Source organism: Gossypium hirsutum, chromosome A03, assembly GCF_007990345.1.
Source record: "Gossypium hirsutum isolate 1008001.06 chromosome A03, Gossypium_hirsutum_v2.1, whole genome shotgun sequence".
Classification (NCBI taxonomy): domain Eukaryota; kingdom Viridiplantae; phylum Streptophyta; class Magnoliopsida; order Malvales; family Malvaceae; genus Gossypium; species Gossypium hirsutum.
This window is the reverse complement of record NC_053426.1, coordinates 77,155,021-77,162,829: the sequence shown is the minus strand read 5'-3', so window position 1 is coordinate 77,162,829 and position 7,809 is coordinate 77,155,021.

Below are 7,809 nucleotides of genomic sequence, written 5' to 3'. Positions count from 1 at the left end.
CACCAAATAGGTAATGTCGCCATATTTTTAAAGCAAACACGATGGCAGCCAGTTCAAGATCATGGGTCGGATAATTTTTCTCATGTGGCTTTAATTGTCTCGACGCATAGGCCACCACTCGACCTTCTTGCATCAATACGCAGCCCAGCCCAAGTAGGGATGCGTCACTATAAATGACAAACTCTTTGCCTGATTCGGGTTGCACTAAAATTGGAGCTTCAGTCAAATAAGTTTTTAGTTGATCAAAACTTTTCTGACATTTCTCCGTCCATTCGAACTTAACATTCTTTTGAAGTAGCTTCGTCATTGGTGTGGCTATCATCGAGAAACCTTTGACAAATCGTCGGTAATAACCGGCGAGCCCCAGGAAGCTCCGAACTTCGGTAATATTTCTTGGAGGCTTCCAGTGAAGTATGGCTGAAATTTTGCTCGGGTCAACTCGAATACCCGATGCGAATACCACATGACCCAAGAAGCTAACCTCTCTTAACCAGAACTCACACTTACTGAACTTAGCATATAACTGCTTATCCCGCAAAATTTGTAACACTAGTCTCAGGTGCTCAGCATGTTCGGTCTCATCTCTTGAATAGACCAAGATGTCATCAATGAACACAACTACGAACCGATCCAAATATGGTCTGAAGATCCGATTCATCAAATCCATAAATACCGCAGGGGCATTAGTGAGCCCAAACGGCAACACTAAGAACTCGTAGTGACCATATCTCGTTCTGAAGGCAGTTTTGGGTATGTCCGAATCTCGAATTCGCAACTGATAATAGCCCGATCTCAAATCTATTTTTGAGAACACTGAGGCTCCCTTCAGTTGGTCGAACAAATCATCGATACGCGGTAACGGATATTTATTCTTTATTGTCGCTTTATTCAGCTGACGATAGTCAATGCACAACCTCATGGTTCCGTCCTTCTTTTTCACGAACAATACTGGTGCACCCCAAGGTGAGAAACTTGGTCGAGCGAAACCTCTATCCGTCAATTCTTGCAACTGAGCTTTCAACTCTTTTAACTCGGTTGGTGCCATACGATACGGAGCTATCGAAATCGACGTAGTCCCAGGTACAAGCTCAATACCAAACTCTATCTCCCGAACAAGTGGTAAACCCGGCAATTCTTCAGGAAAAACATCCGGGTATTCACAAACCACCGGCACAGATTCGGGTTTCTTTTCTAATTCTTTGTCATCAAGTACATACGCAAGGTATGCTTCGCACCCTTTTCTTACATATTTCTGGGCCAACATTGAGGATATTACAGCTGGCAACCCATCCAAGTCCATAGACTCAACTCGGATTACTTCGTTATTTGCGCACCTCAAATCAATAGTCTTGCTTTTGCAATTCACAACCGCATCATGCACGGTCAACCAATCCAACCCGAGAATAACATCAAATTCATCAAACGGCAAAAGCATCAAGTCCGCCGGAAAACAAGAACCTCGGATCACTAGGGGACATTTCTTACACAGTTTGTCGACAAGCACGTAACGACCCAAGGGATTTGACACCCGAATTACGAACTCAGTAGACTCAATAGGTAAAGTCTTACTGGATGCTAAGGTTTCACATATGTAAGAATGAGTAGAACCGGGGTCAATCAAAGCAATTACATTAGTATCAAAGAGAGTAAAAGTACCGGTAATAACATCAGGCGAAGAAGCATCCTCGCGGGCACGTATAGCATAAGCTCTAGCTGGCGCACGAGCCTCAGATCTGGTCGTAGCATCTCTAGATCCTCTCTGACCACCACTAGCATTGCCCGTATTTCTAGATGGTCTACCTCGAGCAGTGGTAGCACCCGGTTTCCCACTCTGATTTACATTCTGTTCAGACAACCTCGGGCAATCTTTAATGAAGTGGTCAACTGATCCACACTTGTAACAGGAGCGGTCATGGAATCTACAACTCCCCAAATGCCATTTACCACAATATCGACATTCTGTTCTGTCTCGACGTTCATTCCCAACACTAGCGATCGAAGTGCCTCGGGTACCCACAGGGGGTCGATCACGATCTCGTCTAAAAAGGCCCGAAGTGCCTCTAGACCGGCCCACATCATCTCGAAATTTCTTCGATGCCTGTTGAAGAGACTTTCCCGAGGATCTTTTACGAAACTCCCCTGTTCCCACATCAACTTTTTGTTTCTCTTTTCTAAGCTCTTCGGCTTTACAAGCTCGCTCGACAAGTACTACGAACTCTCGTATTTCAAGAATGCCAACGAACATTTTTATATCTTCATTCAGCCCATCCTCGAAGCGTTTACACATGATAGCCTCGGACGAAACACATTCCCGAGCGTATCTACTAAGTCTAACAAATTTTCGCTCGTAATCAGTAACTGACATAGAACCTTGCTTAAGCTCAAGAAATTCCTTCCGTTTTTGATCAACAAATCTCTGACTGATATACTTTTTCCGAAACTCAGTTTGGAAAAACTCCCAAGTTACTTGCTCTCGAAGCACAACAGAAGTCAGAGTACTCCACCAATAGTAGGCAGAATCGCGTAACAAGGAGATAGTACACTTTAGGCATTCATCAGGTGTACAAGATAGCTCATCGAGTACCCGGATAGTGTTATCCAACCAAAATTCAGCTTGCTCGGCATCATTGCTATCCGTAGCCTTAAATTTAGTAGCCCCATGTTTTCGGATTCTGTCAACTGGGGGCTTATTTGACCTTATTTGGTCAGTTACCAGAGGTATTGTAGGTGCGGGGGTGGTATTTGTCAGGAATGGAGGTTGTGGAACAGCCGTATTAGTTCGAATGTATTGGTTGAACCAATCATTCATCACGCTATAGAAAGCTTGTCTAGCTTCATCATTCGGATTACTAGCATTAGGTTGAGAGTCCGCCGGCGCTGTCCCTTGTGCGGGAGCAGGCGCTACACTCTCAAGATCATCAGCTACCGCTCGGTCGGGATCAGGATCCATTACTATAAATAAACACATTTGCAAATGTCAGAAATCACCACACTATCAAATAACCACATAAAATGGCATGTATAGCTAGACCCAACGCATTACGGTAGTCCTAGAATCGACTAAACCGTAGCTCTGATACCAATAAAATGTAACACCCCGAACCCGAGACCGTCGCCGGAGTCGAACCCGAGGTGTTAACAGACTTCAAACCACTTATTAAAATTTTTTTTTCCAGACAAGCTGCCAATCTGCGTACTAGTCACTTTAAAATCATATCTTGAGCTCTGGAACTCGAAATCCAGTTCCGTGAATTTTTCATGAAACTAGACTCATATGCCCTTCTACATATTTTTTTCTAGAATTTTGGTCAGGCCAATTAGTACAGTTTATTAGTCAAAGTCTCCCATGTTACTGGGGTCGACTACACTGACCTTTGCACATTACGACCTGGATATCTCCCTGTACAGAGCTTCAATACTGATGCCGTTTGTTTCTATAGAAACTAGACTCAGAGAGAAATCCATACATATAGGGCATGACTTATAATTATCTCTGGACAATTTATGGTGAATTTTCAAAGTCGAAACAGGAGATCCAGAAACCGTTCTGGCCCTGTTTCACGAGAACTTTAATATATATTAATATACTGTTCATATGATTGTTTCGTTACTTTCATATGAAAATAGATTCATCAAGGTTCGATTACATAATTTATTCACTATTTAATTCCATTCCTACAAATTTTTGTGATTTTTCAAATCCACACCACTGCTGCTGTCAGCATCTGTTTTCAAGGTAAACTTTACCTATTTCGTGGTTACCATGGACCAACTAGGGTTTTGTCATACATAGGTCCACATATGATCATATTTAGCCATTCCAATGGCTGATCATTTGCCCAACACTTCCATTCCAAACCATAGTCACATCATGAAACCATATATATCAACAATCATGACACATCCATATTTCACTTTCGTTACTAAGGCTCAAACACAAAGCATTTATTAAACCTTTCCAATTTCGGCTCAATAGCCACACACAAAGAGCATGATTTCAATTGGCTTTATAACATAGTCTCTATGCACATTTGACTATCCATCATAGGATGACTAATCATTTCAATATAATTCAAGTAGGGTCATTACTCGAAGACTTACCTCGGATGTTGTCGAACGACTTCAATGGCTATTCAATTACTTTTTCCTTCCCTTTATCGGATTTAGTTCCCCTTTGCTCTTGAGTTTAAGTTCAACAAATTTTAAAATAGTCATTAATCGACTATTCAAGTATTACTTTCAGAATAATATATATATTGATTCGACTTTCACACACATAGATTATAGTAAGCTTTATAAAAATCAATAAATAATTCATTAGCAAATTTTCATTAATGTTTACAACAAAATCACATATTCACTACGAGCTGTTTTCCCTGAGCAGCAGTCACTAAATTATTTATAACTGGAGCTACAAAACTCCAAATCACTTGCCGTTAATTTTCTCTGAATATAGACTCGTATATCTTCCACCCATAAAATTTTCAGAATTTTAGGCTAGGCCAATCAATACCAGATTTTTCTTAAAGTTTCCCCTGTTTCACTGTTTGACTAATCTGACCACTCTTCACTACGAATCAAATTTCTCATTTTACAGAATTCAAAATGTGTTGTATTTGATTTCATTTGAAACTAGACTCATTAAGGAGTTTAAGCATATAAATTTTATCTTATAATCATTTTTGTACAATTTATAATGATTTCCTAAAAACAGAACAGGGAATCTAGTAGTCATTTTGACTCAGCCCCACAATACTTCAAATATCTCAAGATCGGTAACTCTTTAGTTTTTATAGTTTCTTTTGTAAGAAAATAGACTCTTCAAGCTTTAATGACATAATTTACTCAGCTTCTAATTCAACTCCTACAAATTATGGCGATTTTCCAAAATCACCTTACTGCTGCTGTCCCCAAGCAGATTATTACCAAATCAAATACTAACATTTGCATTTCACCTTAATAGCTAGCTTAGCAAACCTTAATTTAACATATAATTCACACATATCACATTCCAAGCATTCACTCTATTCTATCACTTAAGGTACAAACATTACTCAATAACTTCCTAATTCAAGTACACATTCGGCCTTGGTACATAATAAGGTAGTCGATTCCTTTCCCTTTAGCACCCATTGCTCACATATGATTATTTGTATAGCTCAAACACTCATCTATCTTTGCTCATCTAAATTTATCATGAAACAACAAAATTTACCATTGTCAAATACCATAGCCGAATGTCATTAAACCTAAACCACCATGAAAACTTTACTTATCACCTCATACCTTATTATCAAATTGAACTAATTATGCTTATAAAAATAATATCAAAACCGAAACCTTTTGATAATTAAGCCTCTAATTATTTATTACAATTACCCAAACAAAATTTTCTCACATTTAACACTTATATACCAATCAATTGTTGAAGACAAACAAAATCTCATTTCCTCCCTTGACAACCACAACCGAAAGCTCAAACCAACATCTAAAATTCCAAGTTTTCAAATGGGCTAATATGGAACTAGCTAATTGACTTAAACTAAACTTAAAATTTCAAAAACTAACAAAATTTTTACTAACCTTCTCAAGCTTCAAGTGACCGAATGTTTCCCTCCTATCTTCCTCTTTACAATCGGCCAAGAAGAACCAAGGATACAAGCTTTGTTTTCATTACCTTTCTTTTTTCTTTTATTCTTTCTTTTATTTATTATAACTCCAATAACCCAATTTCTTATTATAATATCAAATTCAACAAATATATTGCCCATCATCAATCCATCTTGGCCGGCCACTATAAGGGAATTGGGCAATTTGACATGCAAGTCCACCCTTGTGTTGACATGCACTAATAAGCCCTTTAAAATTAGCCTATCATATTTCACCATGTCTCATGTTGATCCCTATTTAATAATTCCTCATGCAATTGGCAAAATTAGGGAATGAAACTTCCACATATGCATGTACACACACATAATAAACATAGAATATAGCAATTAATTATTTTTATAACTCGGTTTTGTGGTCCCGAAACCACTTCCCGACTAGGGTCACATTAGGGCTGTCACAGGATCATTCTCATTTTTGCATTTATATATCATTCATAACACATCTAGTTAGGAGCATTTGATTCATTTCAATTATAGCATCCTAATTATTTTGCATAAGCATAGATACATGAAACCGATTTTACAGATCATGTCCCTAGAGGACAGTGTAGTGATATTGGTGAATTCACAGGTCTTCTCTCCCTAAGCAGCAATGGAGCAAACTAAAGACGGCAAATCTTATCTCCATGTATCAGCAATAGAGCAGATTTAAGCCGCTAGTCTTATCTTCTTGGGGTAGCAAGAAAGTAGACTGAAGATTGAATACCTTATTTCCCTGAAGTTGCAGTGGAGTAGGTTGAAGTAGTAAGTCTTATCTCCCTAAAGTTGCAGTGGAGCAGACTGAAGATAGCTAATCTTATTTACCTGAAGATGCAGTGGAACAGATTGAAGCTATAAATAAATAGATATTATCTCTCTGAAGTTGCAGTAGAGTAGATCATAGCAAACCTTATCTCCCTGAAGTTGCAGTGAAGCAGTTGCAGTGAAGCAGGTTGAAGTAGCAAGTCTTATCCCTCTGAAGTTGCAATGGAGCAGACTGAAGATTGAAGACCTTATCTCCCTGAAGTTGCAGTGGAGCAGGTTGAATTAGTAAGTCTTATCTCCCTGAAGTTGCAGTGGAGTAGACTGAAGTTATGAGTCTTATCTCTCTGAAGTTGCAGTGGAGCAAACTGAAGATAGTGAATCTTATCTCTCTGAAGTTGCAGTAAAAGAGATCAAAGCTATAAATCCTATACCTCTGAAGTTGCAGTAGCTCGGATCAAACCTACCATGGTGAATCTTATCTCCCTGAAGTTGTAGTGGAGTAGATTAAAGCCACAAACCTTATCCCCCTGAAGTTGCAGTGGGGTAAGTTCAAGTTACAAGTCTAATCTCCCTGAAGTTGTAGTGGAGCAGACTGAAGATAGCAGATCTTATCTCCTTGAAGTTGCAATGAAGCAGATCAAGCTTAAATCGCAGAAGAACAAATTAAAGCCACAAACATCATCTCCCTAAAGTTGCAGTGGAACAGGTTAAAGCTACAAATAGTGACAGTGGAGTTGAGCAAAGCAACAATTCCTATACCTTTGAGAATGCAGTGGATTGGAATGAAGCTACTTGATGGAAAAAAGCATCAAAAGAAGCCGAGACTCAGTAGGTCCAGGCAAAATTGGCCCTTTTATAGTCTTTTCTTTATTCCTGTTGCACGACAATGAGCAAAGAGGGGCAGCTGTAACAGGCCTATTTTGCCCAGCCTGAGCACAAATCAAATAAAATTCCAAAATGCATTAGTCCATTTACAAACTAAACTCAGACCCAAAAAGGCCCAAAACCTAAACCATGTTTGCAGCAAACCCTAGCCTTAGCAGCAGCTGCACCACCAGCAGCCTCCGTACACGCTAGCTACCCCTGCCACGTTGCCTCCGTACCTGCAAAATAAGACAAGCAAAGGATGGACACAGTAGCAAGAGCAAAAACCAAGCAGAAACTTTGTATTTTTCCCTTTTGTTATTGCTATAAAAAGCCAAGAAATATCAATGTAGGCAGTCTCTTTTTTTTGAACAAGCACAAAAAATCAAAGAGATTTAATACAAAAGAGTTATTGAAAGGTGGCTTTTCTTTTCGAAATTTGATATAGCATTTCGTTTTTTTTTCCTTTACTGTTTTTCTGTTTCTTTTTTATTTATTTATTTTTCGTTTACAAAGAAGAAAATAAAAAGGA